This window comes from Lepidothrix coronata, unplaced genomic scaffold (genome assembly GCF_001604755.1).
Source record: "Lepidothrix coronata isolate B3197 unplaced genomic scaffold, Lepidothrix_coronata-1.0 Scaffold42, whole genome shotgun sequence".
In the NCBI taxonomy this organism is placed as follows: domain Eukaryota; kingdom Metazoa; phylum Chordata; class Aves; order Passeriformes; family Pipridae; genus Lepidothrix; species Lepidothrix coronata.
In genome coordinates, this window is record NW_016690222.1 from 2,164,558 (window position 1) to 2,178,966 (window position 14,409).

The 14,409-nt window shown below is 34.5% G+C and overlaps 1 protein-coding gene across 11 annotated transcripts in view; it reads right to left on the reverse strand.

Annotated features, from left to right (window-relative positions):
- QKI (QKI, KH domain containing RNA binding) overlaps positions 1 to 14,409 on the reverse strand; it is a 156,654-nt gene that overhangs the window by 138,666 nt on the left and 3,579 nt on the right. The window lies entirely within an intron of this gene.

Genomic DNA, 14,409 nt, shown 5'->3' on the forward strand with positions numbered 1-14,409 from the left:
GGCTTCTATAACCAAGAGAATCATTCTAATACAGACCATACTTCTCACATCTTTTAAGACGAGAAACTGGACCAATGAAATACTTGAAAGAATATACTTACCAGATGCCACACCTGATGTCTTAATATTAAGTGTTCCTATTCTCTTCATATTAAAGTCAGTGATCAAATCCAATGCTACTCATTCTTCCACCTGAATGATGATCACCTCTCAAGGCACCCAAAACGGCAGTGTTGTAGTGAGGACATTTGGTTAAGAGTTCGGTAAAAGTATCTATTTCTAAAACAATTATCTGCCATTCTTTCTATGAACAGATGATAAGCATACCATCTTTTCGTAAGCTCTTAAAGTATATTTTGTTGTCTTTTTTAAATATAGTGTCCATCATATATGGGAATCATATTTGTACATTCAGTTCCCAGTTATCATACATGAAGAACATCAGCATTTAGCACTACTAAATATAAGGGATTAAAATTCACTGAAGTGTATCAGTACTAACAATTTTGAAAAATCCTGCACCTCTATCAAAAATTACGTTAACATACTATTAGAGACTTCCAGTGGGACTTCAAGACCAGTTAAATTATTTATAGAACTGCTTCAATGCAAACAGTTTTCAAATATGTAGATATGCGGGTTTTAAACATCAAATCATGCTAGGGTTAAATGTGACACAAGGGGAAATCTTTGTTCCAATTAATTATGCACATTAGGTCCTACTTTATAATAGGAGTAAATATCAAGCTAATAAAGGAATAATTTTTTCCAAATTCCTTACTGCGTAAAGTTTAAGCACCAAGGTCTTTTTTTATTATTAAAAACAAACCAACAATGCAACACTGTAACCAGTTCTTAAATAAAGGAAGAATGACGTATCATCCATCTGAACTAAAGAGGCCAAGCAAATACCCTGCAATTCCTGTGTTCTCCTCAATGTCGAAATGGGTGGATAAATTTAAAGCCTGCTCTCTCAGGAGTTGCTTTATAGGCAATTTTCTCCCAGTATCAAGGTCTGCAATTTCCATTTGGCTGCCAGTTTGCGATTAAATTCATCACCTTTATTATAAAAATGTGCTGCACTCCACGGCCTGCTGCACAAGAATCGTAAGGAAGACATTTTTCACTGCTAACAGCAGCATCATTCCAAAGCAGCCATCACATCCATTCAGACATTAGCGCCTCCAATGTAATGCAAGGACCTATCGCTCACCTGGAAAAGCCCTAACACCAGGTATAACTCAGAGGAAGTTCTTCACAGGTGGTACCTTTAGTTCAACTTTTTCAGTAAAAGCCACCATTACACCTCCTGCATTAAGTGTTTTTAAAAGTCAACAGTTTAAAAATAAGTATGTTGACATTAAACTTGCCTACTTGCATTAATCAAAACATTTCTAAGAATAAAATCAGTCCTCATATTGACTACACTTTCACATACGCCTTCCACTCCTTACTAAAATACATTGTTACCTTGAAATACAAATATTTTTAAGTAAGCACTCTACATGATTTTTTTAATATACATTTTCTCTTCATAAAATGTGTCTCTTTCTTTCCCACAAACTTTGTTTTCAGAATTACACTGATTTTTTTTCCCCACCTCTTCGCTAAAATCTTTGGGCAAGGCTGAAAAACACCCATAAAAAAATACTGAATATTCCCTATCTCTGGATACAGAAGTCATAGGAACAACTACAATTCAAGTAAAATATGCTACATGTTTTAATGTTGTCCTCTGACAACTATCAAAGGAAAAGCCCTACCTTTATTTTGCTTCTTTTTTATAAACGCTAATTGAGCTAAGCGGGATGGAATATAAATTTTGTACCTTATAGACAAAAATATACTGCTGGAAAGACTGAGCAAAGTCGCAGCTACAAACAGAAATAAGAGCTAACTGAAAGCCACATGCCAAATCTTTATCAAGCATGGGAGTTAAAATTCATATTGGTTTAGGCTTCATTGAATAAAAGAATCTAAATTACAGTAAAAAATAAAAGGTAATATGTAATAAGCAATTAAAAATATTAAGCCCTTAGTATTTGACCAAAAAAAGCACAAGAATGTAATTTTAGCATGCGAAAAAACTGTATCAGTCACACCGAGAGGTAATCAAATTGTATTAGAGGTAACCAATCTATATGCACAGCATGACAATGTCACACTAGTTTATTTAAATTATTACTCTGCTATCTTAACCGGTAGTATTTTTCCAAAGGAGTATTTTTCACCATGTGCACCATTTTTCAAAAATATTTTGTTATCAGATAAGCAAATAGTATCTCATACAAAGTTGATGTGTCTCAACAGTCCAACTACCCTGTGATATCTTCTTAATTCACTTCACTTTATGTGGCCACGTAAAGTGAAGATAACATTCAAAGCAGCAGCAATGTTGTTCTGGCCAACTCTTACACGTCTTTTGAATATATAAGAAAAACACGTTAAACCATCTCCAATATCTAACTGTCAAAATAAAAAAACCTAAGTAAATTATGGGCACATTTTTAAATTATTAAATTTTGCACAATTAAATTATTAAACCTTGCACAACTGAGATGTTTTGCTCTGTATCAGATGGGCCACATGAGGTTAAATGGAACTGCCATCTAGACTTCAGTGACTAATAAAAAGTACATATTGCATGGCACTAGCAGCACTGTAAATTAGAAAAATCATCTGAGAAGCTACTTGATAAACATGAACTTCAAAGTTAAACAATCAAAGGCTCTTTAGACCCATTTGTCTACAAAATTAACTTAAACTGCAACCAAAACTGCCAAACATTTGTTCACAGTGCAGAATAATACCAGAAACTTTCTTTTGGCAATAAAAAATGGCATCTTGTCACACTGTAACTAATTGGTTTCCACTGCAATGCAGCATAGAAAAGATTTCAATTCAACTTTATTGAAAACAATAGCTTGGTATTTGCAAGCTGAAGTTCCGATTATTTCACAGCCCAGTGCATTTAACAATTGGCACATCAAGTTCCGGGACTATTAGATGAAATTATCAACTAGATAAGATAATGCAGCATCAGTGTTTACCTCTTGTCATTATATCAAGAGCTGAGATCAGAGCTTTTCTAACTGAAACCATGATGAAAGAAGGGCTACTGTTTTGTCAGAATCTGTAGAATTAACTAAAATGGGTTTTATTATCAAGGAAGGTGCTCTGCAAGACACCAATAAATATCAGAAGACAGGCAACAAGCAGCACGAAAAAAATCCATGTGATTTTGTCTTATTATATCCATCATGTTCCATAACTAAATTTGAATATTGTATTTTAAGAGTAAGGGATTTTTGGAGACTAAATATGAATTTTGTTTGCTGTCAAAAAATAAAAATCTGTTTACGCTACTTATTAAAACCAGTTTTATTTTTTAACAAAAACACTTAAAAATAAGGATTTCTAATTCTGATATTTCTAAGATACATGAAAATGTTCTTCATTCATAAAGAGAAAATTTTCGTTCATCAAAGTACATTAAAAACTGCCAGATACATAAAGTAAAACAGTAGATTCTCCCCTCCTCCCCTTTGGCTTTACACTACACCAATATGATGTATAACTTTTAATTACATCCAGGAAAAAACATGATTTCTAATAATATTAAATCTTGTCCATAGAGACAACATTTATAACCGAGTAAGTACTACTATGAGAGAGGTATTAACAAATACCACTATGACAAAAGCAAAAAAGAGGGAAAGAGGAAGAGAGGACGGGAGACAGACTGTACTCGTGTCTATATACACACATGGTAGAAACAGACAGAGAATATTAAAACAAAACCAATATTTACTTTACCAGTCTGGTAGCCAAGATCTCTGCTACTTACATAATTAGAGTGTTGAAGATAAGTTTCTACAGAGTAGCTACAGAATCATAAATTTTCTCTTCAGCTGACAAACTTGAGCGAGTTTAAGAACAGCCTCTTTTAAAACACACTAGCCAGTCGAAAAACTGCAACCCACCACAGAAATTAAACATCCAATATTTAAACTGAATGCTAACTTAAAATCACATGTAATTTTTTAACAGAATTTTACAAGTTTCTAACACATACAGATTTGAATTACAGTAGTCCCATCTATCTCTTAAATCCACCAGGAACAACCTTATAAATTCAGACATTATATATTCAGGACTGAGTTAAGGAATGGATTTACTACATAAGCAAGATCTGCACCTCGACTGCTGCGTATTAAATGGGTTTAAATTCTTTTAAGTTCTTTTTTTTTCCAAGTTCATTACATCAAACAACAGGCTCCATGAGCTCACAGAGCTGCCTCTTGGGGGAAAAAAACCCAAACAACAAATATTTCTTGAAATATTTACAGCTAAAGATACTTGAACATCTGGAACTTCCTTTAATATCCCTGTTGGTAAATGACAACAGCGTGGCTATTTTAATGTAATTAAAATTGAAAGGCAGAGATTCCCTTATAGATGGTTTAATACTGAAATTATTTTATAATAATAGAATGCCAAAAAGAATTTAGTAGATTACATCTCTCACACCTACTTTTAGCAATTAACATAATATTCTGGAGTTCCAGTGTTGCAAACTGAACTCTATAGATATATATAATTAGATCCTCTACATTTCATCTGGGGAAAACATCACCATACTCACTAGTTCAGTAAATACATAACAGCAAGAAGTCCTAAAAAAAGAATAAATGCATACAGATGAAACAAGTTTCAATACACATAATGGTGAACACAATTTTACTTTGTGATCTCCTTGAAGTTTCTTGTTTCAAATGTTTATTTCAGCCCACAGACAAGGACAACTGCTATAATGGAACGCCTTTACATCAGTGGTCTTCAACCTTTTTCACTTACATACTAACAAAAAGTTCCCAAAAGAAGTGAAGGCTCAGTATAGCCTACTTAAATCTCCCAACAACAGACTTTCTTTTTCTTATTTGCAGCAACTCTTCATATGCAGTGGGTCTGCAAACAATAGATTGGAAAACACTATTCTGTTAACTCATACTGCTTTTCACTTAGCTCCATTAACTTTGCAAACGAAAAAAAGATGCTGTCTGCTTAGAGAGGAAGTGGTCTCAAAGGTCTCATATCAAACACTATTTTGTTTTCATGCAATATCAAAATACAACCCCTTCAGACACAGGAAAAAAAACACCTCCTTTATGTTACTTTTCGTGCCAAAGACTGCACAGTTTCAGTGATAGTGCTGCAAAATGAGATACACCTGCTTTGTACTTCTTTGCTATGTCAGAAAAGGTATGGGCAAGGAGTGGCTAAAGTGGCTCAATCTGACAAGCACAAGAAAAAATAGCATAGATTGTGTTGGAAAAAGACATTACACACAGAGGAAATCTTGATTAGATTGTACAAACACTAACTTCATATTGAAATATCTCCACCTCTCTTACCCTAAGAAAATGTTCTGCCAAACAGATATTTCCAACCAGATGACAAGCTACTTCAGATCTCACACTGCAACACTTACAGATATCTTGATATCTTGCTGTTATTCTCCTTTCCTAAATAAAGTGTAATGTATAATCTCATAATATTTGAGGGCTAACTAAATTATATTGTTTTTGCAAATGAGTAAAATTTTCTGAGCAAAAAGGCATTTCAGTTCAAGGAAATGTATTCTGATTTTTCTGTTCCTTTCCTATAATGATCCGTTCAATTTAGCCATTTTAAAACCAACATATAATACAATTTTTGTAGTTGCACAGTAATATGTTCTTAAAATGTACTGTCTCCTTTTTGTTAATTTTTTCATTATACCAATATTGACAGGTGCAAAGTATTGCATCCATATTTGTGGCATTAAGTTTCATTAACTGACAGCCTAGAAATTATCCAATTTCATTGCTAGCAATATTCATTTCTTCACTTTCCATGGGAGGGGGGGAAGATAAAGTTTATAGCAGCATAAGATGTGTTTCAACTACATCACATACTAGGAGAAATTACTAACTCATGACTAGACTAAGCAAAAAGCTCCTTAAATGTTATTGCTTTATTAGTATTCTGTCTTCTATCTGAAATTTAACACTAAGAGCACATAATAAAAGTTTGAAGAAAGAGAGATCAAAATATCCTTCTGATTATTCAGGAACACATTTTAGTTATCAACAACCGCTCAAAACTTTAAGCCAAGAGGCTTAATCCAGAAAAATGTACTAAAGATGTAGTTTGATTTGTGCAGTAATTTATACTACAATATACCATTATACTATACTAGTTATGACTGCTCTATGACATACTGAAATGCTTGTCTTTGATACAGATTTCAGTATTGAATTCTGCTCAGGGTTCAGAAAGCCTGAACATACACGTTTAGTCACTTACAGTCAGTCAGCGGTCAGAAAAAAAAAACATACAAAGAGCCCCTGCAAAGTAAAGAACATTATTACTTTAAACTGTTCTTCATGTATGAACTGTTCAACAATTTGATATAACAATGAGCAGTTAAAAACAATTTTAGTACAAACCACGCTAAATAAAAGGGATTAGAAAGACCTGTGCACATGATAAAAAACAGTTATGCTATTAGGCTGATAGAAGAAAATCCCGCCTCTATTCCCAACTATTTTCTTTATCCTGGGGGAAAAAAAATTAAAAATTAAAACTGAAAGTAACCAGTAACTGAAGTAACTGGAAGTAACTGAAAGCTGTGAGATCTAAAAAAAAGCTAGCGCAGGACTTGAAGGAAAATTAAGTTCAGAATAAACTAAACCTGCCTTAAAGTTAATTTACCCAAATTTTAGTTGCCAAATAAGGTTGCTGAGACTGCAAACATCAAGGGAGGTTCAACAGTCTCTCTGCAAAACATAACTCACATTTATCAGTACTGAAGACTAACATAAATCTTTTTCAATGAATTACAAACCAATTGTCCATCTGTCATTTTAAGCTGTTGAATTTAGTAACCTTCTTAAATTGTAGAAGGGATACGTTTCTTTTCTACTCAGCCAAGCAAGAGAGTGCAGTCCCTCCTCACTTAATTACCTAAATACCAACTGCCATCCCTCAACACCCCAGCACTGGCTGTAGGAGCTTTCTACTGCAGCATCCCTCTCTGTCCAATTCATCATCGTCAGCTTTCTTGCTGACACTCTTCAGAGCTGCCTTGCTGATGAATTGCTCTGTTATTCATCCTATGTTAATCCGAGGCTGACGCAAGAATATCTTTCTGAAGACACTTAACAGTATTAAAACTCAGCCCTACCAAGTGCCCTCAGTGTGCATTAAACCTCCCATTTGGAACCAACAAGATTCCTCATGAATAGTTATGAATACAGTTACTAAATCAATAGGCATTAGGTTTATGTACCCCATTTCCTACAGACAAAGCTTCCACACAATCCCTTCCTTCTCTGGAAGCTACACCCATATTATGAGAAATTAGAAATACTTCGATCCATGTAGAATTTAATTTCAATTAACCCTATAATTAAGTTGCTATAGAGAAGTTTTTTCCCTTCTCCTTCTCAAAATGGCAGTATATATCTTAAACACCATAGGTCTCAATAAAAATTTTTCTTCAAGTCTGTAACCTTAGCAAGATTTTCTCAAGAAAGCCAGTTGTACCTTTTTTGTTTGTTTGTTTCTTCTAAGGTGGATTTGATTTTTAGGCTATGTTTTCTCAAGGCTTTCTTTCCACATAGGATTACACTAGTTTTGTCACAAAAATAAAATTTATCCTCAGAGAATCGGCAAAAACCAGAGGAAGAAATTTTAAAATATGACTCAAATTTCTATAAACATGTTATTAAAACATCCAAACATAATTCTCTTCTGAAAGCAATTGCAGTCACTAATTTTATACCTGAGAGGTACTGAAGTATCATTCTTTCTCTGAAGATGTTTTAATACACATATGATCAGCCTTCCTGATAAAATCTTGGTTCGAATTAAATTTCTGATCCCTAACACATCATCTGTGACCAGATTTTGTTCAAGTCTATTTGAGCACAAAGTTGATATAACTACATGAAAAGTGGGAACAAAATCTGTATAAGGAGTCTTGCTTCAGGTTGATTCCGAGGCAGTTATCAGATTTCCATAAAAGCCTCAAGTGATTTAAAGCAGCAGTAATTCACTTATAAACTCACTGTATATGAGCGTCTCTGACTATACTTATCTTTATAGATGATAAGATACTTAAGCAATTAAAGAACTATCAACAACTTGTCTTTACCAACATCTAACACACACTACTTTCTCACTGCACAGAATCTTCACAGATAAAACATTCCATTTTAAACATGACAGCTGGGCCTATTACAGCATTTTAACCTTCAACTTTAACACACAAACCAACTGCTACAAGCACACTCTTGTCAATAGATTGTACGTGTAGTATTTAGGCAGTTATTTTGTAAGTGTGGGGCAGGGGGCTGACGACAGTGTGACAACTTTCTGAAAAAAACATCCCCGTTGCTTTCTGCTGCAGGAGTACATCTCATGCTCCTTCAAAATCAATCAAACTGAAACTAACTAAAAGCAGTATGCACACGAGCCACACTGCTCAAAAGCAAACAGCACCAAGTCAGAGCATTTTTTCCTTTTCTCCTCCTCGCCGTACCTGCAAAGATACCTAAGATACCCCACAGCAAAGAGAATTTGCCTTGCTCTGCATCTAAAAATTGAAAATTACGCATTAACTTTTGATATAATTATTTGCAGGTTATTAGACTAAGCTGCATTAGGAAGAATGTTAACTGATTTGCTACTGCTTCGAAGTCTGATAAATAAATGGAAGCATTATGCAACACGAGCTGAACGTTTTAGTTTAGCAGCAATTTAAATACATGAACCAGAACATTAAGTTGGCATTAATACTTGTGCTAGCAGATCTGTTGCTTACTTTTTAAGATTTCAGGTGCATTCCATCTCGTAGACATTAATGAAGAAAATATACTGAAGCTAGGACAGGACATTTTGACCAACCAGTAGTTACAGAGACTTCTAAAACAATTCTTTAATCTGAATTTAAAAAAATACCGAGAAGGTTCATTATTTCAACAGCTAAAGGCTTTAAAGAATTCAGTGAAGTCTGACTTCCATCTAGTGTCAGCTAGTCTGAAAATAGTCACATCCTTAAAATTCTGAATGGACCAGATGCGCAATCAGTTGACATCAATTAGGAGTTTCAGACTCCTAAGTAAATGTTTAAGCAAATATACTTCACTCCCCAAGGCTCTGCTCTACATCTTCAGTATCGAGCAACCTCAGCCACTGTGCCAACACAACTACTCTGAGATCACATATGGGGAGTTAGATCACAGCTCTGATCTGTCTGAAAAGAAAGCCAACACCACATAAAAACAAACTGAAAAAAACCCTGACTAGTACAGAATATCAGCTGACCTTTTAAGCCCGAAACTGATCCACCAGATAAGGGTATAAAATACTGTATTATCTTCCCCTGCCCCTGCTCTGACATCAGCAGCTGTTCTGATGCGTTACTCCTTAGAATTATGTTCCCAGCAAAGTAACAAGATTTTAATTGTTTGTCACACTGGGATGTTTTTCCTTTTCGAGGTCTTAAAGCAGCATAAACATTTATACAGTTATATACCACTGAAGTGTTAATTGCTCTAACTATTAATACCCTCAGACTTCAGTAAGTTATCATGCAAATTGCTTCATGGCTTATCCCTTTGGTCCTGAGGACCTTTCCCCCTGGACACTTCCTAGAGTACTGCAATTATAGTACCAAGTATCAAAAACTTGCTCTGGTACACCCTGTGCTGGAAACACAGAAAATTTTCCCTGCTACAGTATGGTGTAAAGTACAACAATTCAAGTGCAGCTAGCTGCAAAACAGTCAAAAATATTTTTTAAAGCGATTCAAAAAATTGACTTTCAGTGTGCTACTCAACTATACACCACCAAAAACATTCAAGCATATTAACAGCTACCTATCGGCATTTCCCTTCAAGAGAATGATTTTTTTTGCACTGAACTGAAAAGTAAGATTTACTATTTGACACCAAGTATAAAAAAAATCAATTCTCAAATGAAAAGTAACTGAAAATGTATTTTCAACTTCTACTCAATATTTTAAGTCAGACAATAAAGTAAATAATAAAACCTGTTAGCATTACCACACTTTTTCTGACCACTAACACCTGCTAAAATAACTGCAGGGATCAAAAAAGCTGCAACTTCTAGTGTTCGACTCAGACAACACGTTTAAGTAACACAACTACACTTTAACTTGAACTGTCTTCTTGTTCTCAGACACACAGCTAGCCTGCAAAATACACCTTTTTAATGGAAGCAAGAATAACACACTGGAGGCGCAGCTCTACTAATGAAGTCACATCTGTTTTCCTCATTCAAGCATAAATTGTCTCAAAAATCTAAGCTCTTCTATTAAAAAGCTAACTCCACTTCTGTTTAACATTTCCAAGAAAAACAACCAAAAGAAACACAAATCCGGACATTACTTTAACTGCATTGTACAAGGTTACACAGAATATTTTCTGAAGTCAAAAGTAGAAACGTAACATTGCCCAACTTTCAGCAACCCCACTCTTTGTCTTATCAGAGGTATATAATTCATATTATAAAAATTACACCTCTCATCTGTTTCAGGATTCAAACAGTAGTACCAACATCCCTCACAGACACAGATCTTCCTGCTACCAACCCACAGATGTAACTTGTGTGGTACTACTGAACTAGCCAACTGCATTAAGCATAATGGAATTAAAAACACCAGCAGTTTTACTGTTCCTACTAGTTTTCTTAGCACTGGGCTATTAAAATTCAATAAACTGTCAGAATCAAGAGAAGATTTTCATACTATGCATTATGATTAAAATCAATACAGAAAAATTCACATAGCCTGAATGAGAAGTTGTGAGTTATGTTTCAATAAAGGCAAGGGTCAGTGAGTGAGGGCATTGTGTTATTTCACAGCTTTCCTGGCAAGGTATTTCTCTTGTCTCCCTCCCACTCCCACCCCCCAACATTCCATATAAGCAGTCAAATATAAACCATCGGTTTCCATGGCAGATTCCTGCTGTACTTCAATCAGCCTGAGCTGTCAGGACGGCCTGATAATTAACATTACCACAGGTCTATCCTGCCAGCCATGGAATATATACCAGATCAGCATCTAATAATACATCTAATTAACAGGATACCTGCATCAGTATGCATTCTCAAAAAAGGAGAAGACTTTATGGTTACAAACAGCAATTAAAAGACAATTCAAATGTACTTGCTTTTCTAATGAAGTCTACACAAATTCAAATCATTGCAAGCATCCCATTTCTGCAAGCATTGTTCACTGTACTCAGAGTAAAAAAGTTGCAGTTTAAGAATGATTTTTAAAAAAGTTACTAACCTAGAAAAGTAACCATCTATTTCATATCTAGCCTTCTCTTCACACCCAAAGCGCTCATCAAACACCAGTAACTTTTTTCTATCTTTTAATGCATGCAAACTTCATTTTCATATTTAGGACATTCTAAGTACTCTCCTAAAATCAAGTTTTCTCAGTTGTTGGTGGTTGGTTTGGGTTTCTTTTTCAGACTCTAATATTAACCAACACACCTTCGTCTTTTTCTTTTATGCATTATGAAAGCATCACTTGCCACTCCCTAATCAGCACTTGGTCAGTTGTTTCTAGCCATAGCAAGAGATTTTTATAAAACACTTGTTATTTTAGAAACTACTGTGCTTAATTTCAGATGAGGAAAATGCAACTTTATTCCAACCTTAAGGAACAAGTAGCATTAAACAAAAATTGTCAATTCAAACAGGTCTTTCCCAATTTAACATGTAAGTCAGCAGCTCCTGTACATAATCAAGTCTACTATGGTTACCCTTACTTAAAAAAACATCTGATGACAGACATTTTAATAGCCAATTATTAGTAAGCAACTGTGAACAAACCACTTCCAAAATATGAGCTTAAAATAACTGCTTTACTAACTTAAAACTCATATCAGTCAAAAAAATACCCCTTTTAAGTTACACACCGGGTGACTATAAATGCTGCAGATACAGATCCAGAAATAACTTTTTTAAAAAATAACTGAACTGTTGCTGGGGGAGGGAAGTTTTAAATATTTTTCCACAAGCGAAAAAAAAAAGAAAAAAAAAACCACACTTTTTCAAAGTGCAATGGAGCTTTCAGTGTGCTAAGAGGCTGTGCCAAGGTATTAAAAAAAAACAAAACAAAAACCACCAAACAACAAAACAAATACCACACCTCAGAACAGCTCTTATAAAGTTTTTGAACACAAGTTCTCTAAGTTTTACAACCTTGTTATTACAAGACAATCATAAACCAGAAAAACACCTCAGACCATTAAGTTTTAGAGGTGATTAAAGAACCAATCAAAAGAGCACTAGTGATAAACAGCACACAGAATACTTAGTGCTACTGTGGCATGCTCTTTTGACAATTTTAACGTTAAAACACAAAGTTTAAAAATCAGTCTGAGACTCTCTGGGCAAACACCTATCACAAGGCCTTTATCCTAAAGAATACTCACTTTCTAAATTTGCAGTAAGAGGCAGGGGGTTTAAATTAAATAACAGGGTTTTATTGCAAGATCTGGAAAACTGAAATACTGAAAAACTGACATGCTAATGTGGTCAATGCCCCTCCATCAAACCTGACAGGTCAGCAAAACCCAAGCTAAGCACAGGCTACATTTACATAATCACAAACAATAAGGTCATGTACAAAAGTAACTAGATAACTTCTCAGTGAGAACTCAGTTCCAGCACCAGAATACAGTTCTTCAGCCCTAACTCACACAGATGTTTAGGTTAATACAATGAGACTGTCACAAAAACTGCGGTTTTGGGCACTGGGCTCTGCAAGTTCACATGCACTTTTCTAAGTAAGCAAATTAAACAGAGAGAGCAACATCCAAGAAAAATTTATCCTCATATTGCCTACCCAGACGATTTTACAGATAGCTTTGTTATAACTATTAGTCAGAAAGAGGTAGCCTAAATTAGATTTATCTCCAATAGACAGATGCATGGTTTAATTTACATTTAAAGGCAGACACACTTTTAAGTCACTTTCAACACAGTTTTAAACGGGAAGACGTAAGTTTCTGAGGTATAGTTTACCGAAGAAAAATGAATTTTTGATGAAGTCCACTTCAATATGTTTTTAAAAGCAGTTCAGACCACAGGTCTGATCCATGTACATTCTGATCAGGTTCAGCAGTCTAGCCACTTACAGGTTGAAGAAAACAAAGCACAAGTTTAAGAATTATACTACTCAGATCTCGGTTAACAGTTTAGACATATTTCTTCATAATCTGCTGAAAGAATACAACCAAAGTCTGCTGAAAGAATACAACCAAAGTACCTCATTAATTTCAATAGGTCAGAGTGCTATGGAGGAGTTTGAAATGTCCAATTTAATTTTTAAAAACTAGTGCAAGAAAACAGGAACAACTCTATTCATTGCCCACAAAGGGGAGCATTAAAATATACTAGTTGTCAGAAAAAAACGATGCAGGTTAAAATCATAAAAGTTAGTATCTGAGAAGCCTAGGCACCCAAAAAAAAAAAAAAATCAGGTCACATTTGATGGTGCAAACAATTACAGGAAATACAGCCTATTCCACATTCAGGAAGAGCCCTCTCTTCCCACAGGTTTGCACTACTCTGATAAAAACAATTCAGCTTCCTAGTTATTATGATGTGCACTTTAAACATCCTCGTTAATCCACAAAAGCCTTATTTACACATAAGAAGTTGAAAGCACACATATGGAAAAATAACTGTAATCCAAACAAAACTGTAACATTCATATTTTATTATAAAGTAGTTCTTTTCTTAAAAAAAGTTTCCTCCATATACCTCTTACATTTAAGCTGATTTTCAAAACTAAATGCCATAAAGCAGAGACCATCTACTAAGTTAAGCGTTAAAATTTTCAAAGATCAAAAACTAGGATAGAGTTCAGAAAGGAAAATGTGTTTTGGATAATACACACAGCACATAAATGGCCCAAAAAAAGGAGATGTACATTCTGTAACCTAACCAGATTATTAGATGTACTGCTCACCTAAACAGACAGGTTCATTTTTCTCTCTTCCTGCATACAATTCCAAGAAGTAATGACAAGTCCATTTCAGTTTTGTTTTTAAATACTGACATGTGACAATAAATAAATAATAATAATGAAAAAAAACCCTAGCATTCTAATAGGGAAAGCAATCCCATGTTTTATTTGTTTGAATTCTTAGGGTTGTGACTTTATTTCTTCAATCTGATCAGCACACAACATAAAAGACAATGGCTGATCATAATATTATTCTTCTCAAACATAAACAAAACCTTCAGGAAAATGATTGTATAGTAACTAAAAAAAAAACCCCACCTACATAAAACACTAAACAATAAATAGAAGAAGGA